Raw genomic sequence first — 12,413 nt, forward strand, 5'->3', positions numbered from 1 at the left:
TCAAAGAAAGAGGACAAAGAAAAAGAGATTTTAGAGGTTTTCAAGAAAGTAGAACTCAACATTCCTTTGCTTGATGTTATCAAGCAAATTCCAAAGTATGCCAAATTCTTAAAGGAGTTGTGTACTACCAAGAGAGCTTTCAAACTGAAAGGTCATGAAATGGTAAGTATGGGTGAAGTTGTATCTGCTGTTGTTCAAAAGAATATGCCTTTAAAGCAAAAAGACCCAGGTGCGTTTACTATCCCATGTGTTATTGGTAATGCTAGTTTTAAAAGGACCTTGTGCGATTTAGGTGCATCCATTAGTGTTATGCCTAAACATGTTTATGATTCTCTTAGTCTTGAGCCTTTGAATAAAACTAGCATTGTAATACAACTTGCGGATCGTAGTTTTGTTTACCCACTTGGTGTGATAGAAGATGTCCTAGTCAAGATTGATAGTTTGGTCATTCCATGCGACTTTTATATTCTTGATATGGAACATGATTCTTGTGATTCATCAAAAACACTCCTATATTGTTTGGGAGACCATTTTTGAAAACTGCCAATACAAAAATTGATTGTGGTAAGGATACTTTGTCTATGGAGGTAGGAGATGAAAAAATTGAATTTAATTTTCATGATGCAATGACATATCCTTATAGCAATGTTTATTCTATCACATGTTATGACCAAGTTGATAAGTGTATGCAGCAAGTTTGTGATTTTGAAAGTGAGGATGGATTAAACGTAGCTTTGAGCTATGGCTATGATTTTACCAAGATAGAAAAGATGGAGAGGCATGTATGTGTTCCCCGAAACATGCATGAATCAGCATTGGATTTGCAAGCTTTGCAAATTGTCCTCCATGATGCAGGAGTCATTTACCTCATCACGAACAGTGAATGGGTGGCGCCTATCCTTTTGGTGCCTAAAAAGATTGGAATTACGTTGGAAGAAATACAAAATGATGCTTATGAGAATGCAAGGATTTACGAAGAAAAGACTAAGAGTCTCCATGACCGAATGATTACAATTGAAATTACAAGTTTAGAAACCAACAAAGTACTCAAGGTCAATGGGCATCGCTTGAAACCTTTCTATGAAGGTTGGACGACAGAACTCACCGCTTTTGTTGAGTTAGCTGAACCAATTTATGAAGAATGAGCATGCAACATGTCGAGCCAATGACATAAAACAAAAGCGCTTACTGGGAGGCAACCCAGCACAAAAAAAAAAAAAAAACAGATTTGCTTTCTTTTTTCCTTATCTTTTATTTTTCGCATTTTACTTTATTTTTGTCATTCTCCAATATTCCTTTTCTTTTATTTCAACATTGAGGACAATGTTGTGTTTTAAGTGTGGGGGTATTGGGAGAATGTTGGTTTTCTAATTTTGGTTTTCTTTGTTATTTTTCAAAATAAAAAAAATTATGTTTGATCTTTTGAACTCCCATTGGTTTTTGAGAATATGAGTATTATGTATGAGAATTAATTGAGATAGATGAAGATATAAATCAAATGAATGAGCAAGTTTTAATGTTTAATTGGTTTAGGGATTGACTTTGAGAATATGCCATGTTGACTTTATAGTGTTATACCAATGCAAGCTTTTGAGCCTTCAACATTATATTCTTTGATTGTGCCTTCTTTCAATGATATGTATCTCTAGAACTTGCTTCATATCTTGTTGAGATTACATTCACATTACATATATACATGAAGATGATAAAGGCATTAGAAATTTTAACCACTTGAGCCAAAAAGCCAACCTAAAGCAAATTATCCTTAGTAAACCCCTTTTGAGCTTGTTTATCTTTTCTTTGCTTTATCCATGTATAAGCCTTAACTTTATATATGTTTTCCTTTTCCCTTGGCCAAGGATTAGTAGAGCATATACTAGTGATATTTCATGGAATTATGGTTGGAAATTATGTGAAAAGAAAGAAGAAGAAGTGATGCTTAATGAAAAGATGGGCAAAGTTGCCAAAGGTAAAAACAAATAACAAAAAAAAAAAGGAAAGAAAAAGAAAAAGAAAAAGAAAAGAAAAAAACAAAAAAGAAGAAAAAAAAAAGTGTTCCTTTATGTTCTTAAGATTTTACGTTGAAAAAGCTTGAAATCAAAAGAAGTTAAGCATTGGTGATTAAAGATGGAAAATTTATGTGCTTTGATGGAATATCGTGTTTGAAATATTATTTTTCAGAATGCTCTACTTTTTTTGGTTTGAACCTTTTCTTTTACTCTCTTTTACCTCACCTTAACCCTAGCCCCATTACAACAAGAAAAAAAGACCTTTTGATTCATGCATTGTTTGTAATATGTTAGTAATGGAGATGAGATTGAAGAGCAAGCTTATGGTAGAACATATTCATTGATTGAATTTGAGAGATTTAAACACATAAGCCTTAAACACGTGAGTGTTGGAGTGTATATCAATGAGAGGACCTATCACTTTGGCATGGCATAGATTTCATTTAAATCCCGACGATTAATTGAAGTTTGAAGTTTGCATGTAAATAAATTCAAGAAAATTTATACTCTTTATCCTTCTTAATTGTGTTCTTGTTTATAATGCATATATTCTTGGATATTGATGGGAGATTAGAAGATTAGTCATAGTGATTTCATTTAATTTAACTTCAATTTGATTTTACCTATCTTTTCTTGAGGACGAGCAAGAGCTAAGTGTGGGGGTATTTGATGCAACCATATTATTCAATAGTTTCACCCACATTTAACTAGTGTTTTGCCTATGTTTTATATATAAAATGCCTTGATATTCTTTGTTTTATGTTTTGAAGGCACTTTTGGATGAAAGATGCAAAAAGGAGTAAATTGGAGGTAATTGGCAGATTTGACCTTCAGTCGATGTTTTGTGCAGAGCGTGAGCTCTAGAGATCGAAATGAAGTGATTCTAGTGGCATTAGAAAGCACACATCCATACCTTTCTGGACATCTAAGGCAAGAAAATAAAATAAGGAAGAGCATGAAAATCGCAGCCTTCAAAGTCAAATCTCGTAATCTGCCAATGTTGACCTTCGTCCATTCCGACTTGAATATCTGGAGCTACAAAAGTCCAATTGATGAAAACTCAATTTTTTTGGATTCCTGACTCAAAGGGATATAAACGATACAAATTGCATCTAAAAACGATTTCATATGAGGGATATATGATTTTTCAAAGATGACAACTGAATTCTGCCAGTAAACAGGTTTCGTGAAGAAACGAGTCCAAATTACGTTCCGAAGCATCTAAACCGATATCCAAGTTTTTATTTTAGCAATTTAGCTCCTCTAAGTCAAAGCTTGAAGATTTCATGCAAGGCTATTTCTCCGTTTTTAGGAAAATAGTTATTGAAGTACTTAAATGTAAACAGTCTACTTAATGGAGGACTATTTTGTAAAATAGAGACCTAGGGTTTCCTAAGATATAAAAAGAATGAGAGAAGAGAAGGGGGGCAGCCAGCCAAGAGGAGAAAAACGCCCCCCTCCTCTAATAAACCCTAAATTATGCATTCTTCCTTCTTTTTGATTAGTTGTTCAACAAACATGCAAGGCTAAACACTTTTTCTTGGTTGCAAGGACACGGAAACCTTCGGATTTCAAGAACTGTGAGATTTATTTTACCTTTTCTTTTCAATTTATATGATGAATATGTTTGTTCTCCTATGCGTATTTTCCTATGATTGTTTATTTTAATTGCTAGAGCGGACTCTAAGTTATTATTGTAGACAATCTATTGCTAAGTTTGATATCAAAACCGGAGTTGTGGTATATGAACTTGTGAAGCAACTGAGTTTAATAATTGTGGCGGATCTACATTATTAATCTTAGGGAGAACATTCAATCAAATCAAACATAGACTGCGGACAGTTATGTTTTCTTGATTAATCAACTTATCTAGTTCTTAAGGCTGCCATTGAATTAAATTACTAGTGCGGACACTGTGGTTGTTTGATGGTTAGGGCTAGTTATACGGCGGATCCGTTAACTAACCAATGTTAATAAGAGATTAATATTCAGAATATAAATTGATGTTTCGTTTTCATGATCAGTTCTGATTTCTGTAGGTGGATGTGTGCTTGTGACCAAGGTTTGTTCTCTTGATAATTTTCTGATTTTATTAAATTTCGTTTGATAGTTTTCTGTTTTATTTTGGTTTAGCCTAGATAACGTCCAAACCCCCCCCCCCAAAATTGCATATCATCTAGCATAAAAATCTGACTTGAATCTTCCTCGTGGGATCGACCCCTTGCTTGCTCTATACTATCTTGTGTGTTGTGTTTGAAGCTAGGGTAATTAATTTGTGCGACCGCGACATCGCAACAATGTATTTGGATTGTATCCTTTCTCTATCTCTAATAATATGGATCCTCTCCCGTGGATGTAGGCAATTTGCCAAACCACGTTAAATATTGTGTCTTAGTGTGCTAAGCGTCCAATGAGCAACTATCAGAACACCACTGATCCACACATAGGGGAGCCGGAATCCCTAACAATTGGTATCGGAGCACATGGTTTAAAGTGGTGTTTGATTTTTGCTCAAAAATGAAAGTTGTCCAAATTGTGTTTTGACCATATCACTGTGTAGAGGAGGAAGACATGAAGCCACTAGTGAAAACGACATCGAAATCAAATGTCGGACATGACCGTACGCGCCCCCACGCTCGCAGACGCACCCCACACATCTTCTTCGTCCAGATGGGCTGACCCGACCCAAATACCAGACGACCTGACCCACTTAACTGACCCGGATAAGGATGACATTAGCATGACGTAACTGTGACATCAATATGCACAGTAGGCATGCAAAGGATGGCATCATCCTGATGTAATTGTGACATCAGCATGCATAATTGGCATGCTATGTCAGCGCCCAGTCAGCTGACACGTCAGCACAGTGGGACCACATGCCACATCATCAGCTGCGAGCGAGCTAAGAGGAGCAGAGCCGCGAGCTGAGGGATAGGATCTAGTGTAGCTGATCCTACGTGCAACCGGATCTGAGATTGAATCTAGGCCGCTTATCAGGCTAGAATTGTTTTGATCAAATCTTATCCGTCTGAAATGCGATTTGGATGATTTCAAACTTGTTTCTAGCTAATTTGATCATTCCGGATGCAATGTTACGGACCGATTGTTGAGATTGAGACCGAAAGTGGTGTTGGTGAATTATTAAAGAGAGATTGCCCGATCATGAGGCATCTGAAGGTCATCATGGTGGTCGATGGAGATGAAGAAGAAGAAATCGCACATGTTTGCCCAATTACATGTGTTGAACAACTAAGTGGGGGAATTTTTCAGTTGCCTTGAGGGAAGGAAAAATTAGGACACTCTGGACACCCGATCATGAGGATAATTAGAGGCGTGGAGTGAAAATTGACGAAGACCAATCTTGATGAATCTAAGCACTGGTAGTCTCGCCAGATGTTGAGAAATCAGGTATAAAACAAGGATATTTCAGATCACTTGTAAAGGAATGCCGCAACAAAGCTAGCAAATGGTTGTATATATGGAAATACAGTACGATGGATAGATATGACCTAAAAAGTTTTGTCTAGTAGATTGGGTTTTAAGTGGGACTAGTGTGACCCCTCCAATCTTTCCTAGGAACTTGCTTAGTGGAAGGATTATCCATACGATACTATTTTCGTATATATAGTAGTTTGTAATGAAACGGTTGAAGACTAGCAATATGACGGCACAAGGAACAGTTGGGTTCCGTATGTTCAAGGATCTGATGGAGTGATGATTTCTCCAAAGAAGTTAGATTCGGTGACTGTGATTTCTCAAAGGGAGAATTAATGAAGACCCTGATAATGGAAGAGAAATACAGCAAGAGGATAAAGATTGGCACCCTATTTTGACTTGAACAAGTGTTGTGACATGATGAGCTGTTGTCAAACATAAGCAAGGAATGGGGAGAAAATCTGGAGAACAGAAATTGCACGAGGGCATACGGAGATTGTGCAGGAATACCCGTTGGATCCAATGAGGTACTGTATTGAGACAACAAGTGCAAGGAGAAGAAGAGTTCCCAGATGAAGCTTAGAGCAGAGACTGTGTAGAGGTTGTACAACAGGAAGTCTCTTGTGCTCTTGATGAAGATAACAGGCGAAGACCTTTCCAATGCATGTAAGGATGGAAAGAGAACTGTTGTAGAGGCACCTAATTGAGGGGGTGCAAACTCCTGTGATAAAAGGCGACCGCATATGTTGAAAGGCGAATACACCAAAGAGAGTTGGTGTAGGTGGAGCTGTCAAGCAGAAAGGCGTAGAAGCTCTAAACATAGAAATTGAGATGGAGGATTGCGAGGAGTATACCACAACTTTCTCTTTCTATGTAATCAGTGGCAGTGATCTCTTCTATAGTCCACATGGTGGTAGAGAATCTTAGAGCCATATTGAAGCATCTTCGATGAAGGAGGATGAGACCGTTCCACGATGAGCAGAGACACCTCAAAAGAAGGTGTGCGGGCCACAATATGAGCCCAAGTTTAGACCGCCCCATGACAATGGGCGAAGACACCTTAGAGAGAAGGTGTGAGGGCCATGATATGAGCCCAAGATCAGACTGCCCCACGACAACGGGCGAAGACACCTTAGAGAAGGTGTGAGGGCCATGACATAAGCCCCAGTTCAGAACGCCCCAAAGCCAATGTGATGACTGGATATGAGTGGACAAGTGTATGGATAGCCAATGAAGTGGCTATGATGAGTATGAAGACAAATGCAGGATTGACTTTCATGGATATTGCCTCCACGCTAAAGATCAATGAGCTAGAAGACATTTGCCTTGGATAATAAGTGGGTGACTTGTGGAGCATTAAGACGCGACTGCTAGGATGAGCAGAAGGCATGCACAAGTTCCGAGAACAAGTTGACTCTTGTCAAGGTGGTGAGCTCGGTAATGACATTGTAATACTTAGAGTATGAAGACAGATATAGATCAACCTTTAATGGGCTGCCCCCATGGTTAAAGGTGGAGAGCTACCTGGACTCTTAGGACTAAGAGTGAGAGACTCACGGAGAAGTAAGGCGTGGTTCCTAGGGTGGAACAGAGGGCAAACGCAACTCCTGGATGAGTAGACTCTTGAAAGAGTGGTGAGCTCGTGATCATATTGAGATACTCAGATAATAACTGTCGCACTTGGAAATGGAAATTTTCGTTTGAAGGGGTGTTGTAAGCCTTGATGTGAGGCTTGATGAATCATTCTGGACCGAGCATGGTTGATAAGCTTGAAGGGGAATGTTGTGTGTCCCAGAGACAAGCGTTAACACTCTTCAGATTTGATGTGAGAGACCATCTGGTTGAAGTGATCATTTGGTGTGAGTAAGGGTGTGCTTTGGTGACTCTGGTGATTGAAAGATGTGGCAAGTACCTGTAAATTTGGCCAAAGACGCTCTGGAAATGGTAAGCTTGGAAGAGCTGCAGAATGCAAGCATTTGCTGAAGAAGCAAGAGGATAATTGCCCCATATAAATGACAATGAGGGTGATTGTTGGGATATTGCCACTTATGTGGCAGCATCTGCAGCCCTACTCTAGGAGAGGGTTGCCATTGTCAAAAGGTTACAATGGTAGTTGCACCAACCATTGACAAAATGGTGCAACCCATGTGCAGCCACCATTGTTGAAGAAGAGCTGGAGTTGGCAGCCACCATTGTTGAAGAAGAGCTAGAGCTAGTGGCACCATTCTTGCCTATAAATAGGCACCGAGAGAGAGGAGCAAAGTTTGAGTAGAGAGAGAGAGAAAAACAGTAGAGAAGAAGAGAGAAAGAGGGGCTGGCAAGGGCAGCAGCCTTGCTGCCATTGCAGTAGTTACAAGTGCAGCAATGAGAGCTGGGATAAAGTTAGAATGAAGTGATCCTCCTCCTCCATGTATTTGTATTGTATCCTTTCTCTATCTCTAATAATATGGATCCTCTCTCGTGGATGTAGGCGATTTGTCGAACCACGTTAAATATTGTGTCTTAGTGTGCTAAGCCTCTAATGGGTAACTATCAGAACACCACCGGTCCGTGCATAGGAGAACCGGAATCCCCTACACTCAAATCTCGGGAGGGCCCCAAGAACTAAGCACATATAAATTCTTTGTAGGACAGTTGGGAGAACTTGATTATATCCAGTTTATGGAAGATTCCTGCAGAAATAGAAGTGTTGGGCTGGGTAACTTGAGGATCAATAGAGATGTGGAATTTCAGGTTATGTTCCCAGATAACATTGAAGAACTGGTGATTCGATACTGTAACGATGCGAGCAGTTTATGCGATGTTTCATCACCAATAAAGTATGCAGCTTCACTGGAGTGCCTTAACATTTGGGATTGCAATGGCATGGAGAGCTCGGTTTCATCTTCTTGGTTATGCCCCGCTTCACTACCTTTGCCATCTTATAATGGTATATTTTCTGGTCTTAAAGAGTTGTGTTGGAGTATAAAGAATTTGTTCCCTCTTGTCTTGCTGCCAAACCTTGTAAACCTGGAAGTGATTAGTGTTTCCTATTGTGAGAAAATAGAGGAGATAATAGGAACAAGAGACGAAGAAAACAGCAGCAGCAACGACCATTCCATCTCGGAATTCGTGGATCTCTCAAAGTTAAGAACTCTGCGCCTAATGGATTTACCACAACTGAAAAGTATTTGTTGTGCAAAACTGGCTTGCCATTCTCTCGAAGAAATTGAATTAAGGTGCTGTTCGGAGCTGAAGAGGATAACAATTTGTCTTCAGTTGCTTGACAATCGCCAGCCATCTCCTCATTCTCTTAAAAAAATCAAAGTATATAAAAAAAAATGGTTGGAATCAGTAGTGGAGTGGGAGCATCCTAACGCTAAGGATGTCCTACGTCCCTTTGTAATCCTTGAGGTGCCCTGGTTGTGAATGTTAATATGCCTCTTTGACAAAATAGTGAATTGCGGGTAAGTATTATGTCTCCATTGCTCACTCTGTCTCTCTTTGGCCTTAATTTTGAAGAATTTGAAGATTGGCCTCTTACAGGTATCTCAGATTCTTACACATTTGTAATTGCAGATTTTCTTTGGGAAAGAAATAAATCCCAATTAATGGGCCAAACTTCAGAACTACGATTTAAAGTTTTAATGATCAAGATATACAAATGCCTTTGTAGGGTATGGACCTGAAGATTCTCACTTCTTCATAGAACTCACTTGTTCCTAAAATAGGTTTCATGTGCCCTTTGATTACGCTGCCAAGACCATTTAAGTCATAAAGGCCAAGAGTGGCAAAGTGACCAGGGAACCTGGTCTTGGTGGCAGTAGAGTTATTGCTTTTATTGAAGATCCTGATGGTTATAAGTTTGAACTGTTGGAAAGGGGACCTACACCCGAGTCACTCTGTCAGGTCATGCTTCGTGTTGGTGATCTTGATCGTTCTATAAATAGAAATATTCATATTGGATTTGCAGTCCATTAATGCCTTTTGTTTCAGAAATTTCAATCTATGAGATTTTTTCTCGTTTTCTCTAAAAGCTTGCTATTTAAGTGAACCTTATTCTCAATTAAATCAAGTTATTCTCAATTAAATCAAGTGGTTCGCCTCTGTCTGACTTGTCTTTAAATCATGGATTTCAGGTGAAACTTTTTGTGATGTTATTGGGAGTCCATGCTATGTTGCACCAGTGGACCTGAAGCTGGTGTATGATATAATTGCCCCAGATATTCCACCTGATTCTGCTTTGTATTGCAACTGAAGCAACTCTGCCATGAACAAACTTAAGAAGGCTATGCGTGTAAAGGTTCTTGCAAATGTGTAGTAGTTCAATTTTATTATGTTATCAGCTCAATTGGAGAAACAAAGAGTACTTTTATATTACTAGATTGATTGTTAAGTGAAGTTGATTGTGTTACCTCTAAAAAAACAAAGGCTTGATAATGCTTCTCTTAATTTGCTTGCACAGCTGCTTCATTTGGAAGCACATAGCTTTCTGTTTAGTAAGTTGTCTGCTTGAATATGCATGGATAAGAAATGTTAACATTCCTTAAAATCATCATTGGGTAAAATATAGATTGACGGCAAGTCCTTTAACATCAGGTGTGCTGTATTGTATCTTGATCTCAGAAATGTAAGAACTTGATGGATGCCTTGCTTTCAGAAATTAGTTGTTAATTGTGTTTTCCTGAACATGTAGTTAGATTTAGCTTTTAGCTTTGAATTGTAATATCCATTTTGATTCTGTAGCAGTCATTTTGAAAGGAATAGAGTGTCTGTTCATTGTAATGCCTAACAGATTAGATGTAAGCCTGACAAGTAGCTCCAAGCCTTCTTCATTTTCACCCACTCTCTCACTGCTAGTTAAACATTCAAAACTCAGATGTTTTGGTTTTGGCCGTGGCTCAAATATGGCTCTGCTAACAAAAGTTTACTCAAAACTGTTTGGGTGTTAAGTAGCAAAAGCAGATCGCCAGGGGTATTCACAACTCAATAACAGATCAAGTTTTTTCTAGCTGTGTTGCTATCTTCAATGTAATACATATATAATGCCTGTTCCATTTTTCTTTGGCTTCGCCATTGTAGTGACTGGTTCCCTTAGTGATTCTTGATCATATGTCTACTGTGCAGGATTTGCTACCTTGCGGATGCATAATAGCAGGACATTGACCGACTCAATTAAAGGAGAAGTTATGCTTTTGTAATCCCATTTCCATGATTCAGAGTCTACAACAAATATCTCAAATGTTAAAGACGATCGGCGAGTGCTTTCAGTGATGGATCGCGAAAGAAGCAGAAGACTAATAGGATGAACAGTTCAGTGTAGATGGCACTGGAACTGTTCAGGAGGACAGAAAGTAGTTTTCAGTACAAGAGTTTGCTTGTGCGACTCATGCATGATTTTATATACAGAGGCACACAAGTTTCTTTGTAGACTTTGCTCTAGAAGACCAAAGACAGTTCCTCAAACTACCTGGTCTAGCTTGCTTTTGTGATCAATTTGCATAATTGGTTCTTTTCGTGGTTTTAGAACCCTAACGGTTGCTTTTCATAATTTTTACAAAAGCATTTTTCAACTATAAAAACAAATGGGAGCTTAGTGCAACGACTCTTAAGCTTCAGGCTATGCAACACTGGAGATTTAGCCATGGCATCAAACTTAATGGGCCAAACATTGATTTCTGTACTGTTCAACTTCCCAGTCACGAGAACATCCTGCAGTGTTTTTCCTATCTGTCTGATACAACTTTCTGTTATCTGTAAGCTATGAGTCACTCAAGGGAACGTTTGGGAACGCGGTTGCGGCTGCGTTCCTAAAAAATTTAAATTTTTTTTTTTACTAAAATTTAATATGGTTTGTACGTTTTGGATCGTTTTGATGTGTTGATGTCAAAAATAATTTTTAAAAAATGAAAAAACATCATTGACATGCATTTTGGCACGAAAAGTTATTTGAAAAGCACCTGCAACCACACTGTAAAACACGGCTATCAGTCTATTCAGATATTGCACAGTTACTATCTACTAACATTCTGGAACAGAGAAATTCATGCATCAGGACACTGTCGGATCTGCAAAGCACGAGATGCTTCAATTAGAAAGGAGATTATTTATGGTAAAATCACAAAATTTGGAGAACTAATAAAGCTTTGTAATGACACAAAATTAAATATGGATCACAGAACAAAAATAAACACTCAAATAATCCAGGGGAAAGAGCAAATGCTTGCTAGAAAACACTAGTGATTTTTTTGTGTCACGTGCTAGTCAGGCAACAAAAAACTATTCTTAATTCATAGTGTTATCAAACCCAACCGACCCGTTAGATTAACTCAGTGATCTGTCAATTTAGCACTTAGCAGAGCTTGGTCAGTGAAAAAACTATCTATTTTTTTTTCTTTACCAAATAATGTTGTTTTTAAAGTTTTTTTTCCCTTAAATTTCATACTTATTAACAAGTTTTTTACTTGGATTTCACCTCAGGTAAACTAGGTCGTGGGTCAAACCAAGTTTTTAATTGAATCATCTAAATTTTTTGTTTAAATTAGACTGGTTTAGATCTTGAGTTGATCTGCCGAGCCGGTTAAAATTTTATAACTAGAGTTTAGAGTCGAGATTTGATCCATAAAATATTCGTTGAATACATAATTGTGTTAGAGAATAATATAAGTCATGTCTTGGAATCTTACCTAAAAGCTTAAGCTTTTGGGTTGAATTGATTTTTTAACATGGTATCAGAGTCTTGATAACTAAACGGTCACGAGTTCGAATGTCACTATCCCTATTTATTTGATAAAAATTAAGCACAAGGTAATTTATTATAAAAGAAATATTTTAAAACCTTACCTAATAATTTAAACTATTGAGTTAGGATGATTATTTGACAAACTAAAATTCTAAATTCTTTACTCTCCAAAAGAAATTTTTTTATCACACACAATTTCATAAACTATTCTTTATATCCTATTTAAATTCCTAACCCATCATAAC

Source organism: Populus trichocarpa, chromosome 1 (assembly GCF_000002775.5).
Source record: "Populus trichocarpa isolate Nisqually-1 chromosome 1, P.trichocarpa_v4.1, whole genome shotgun sequence".
Lineage (NCBI taxonomy): Eukaryota > Viridiplantae > Streptophyta > Magnoliopsida > Malpighiales > Salicaceae > Populus > Populus trichocarpa.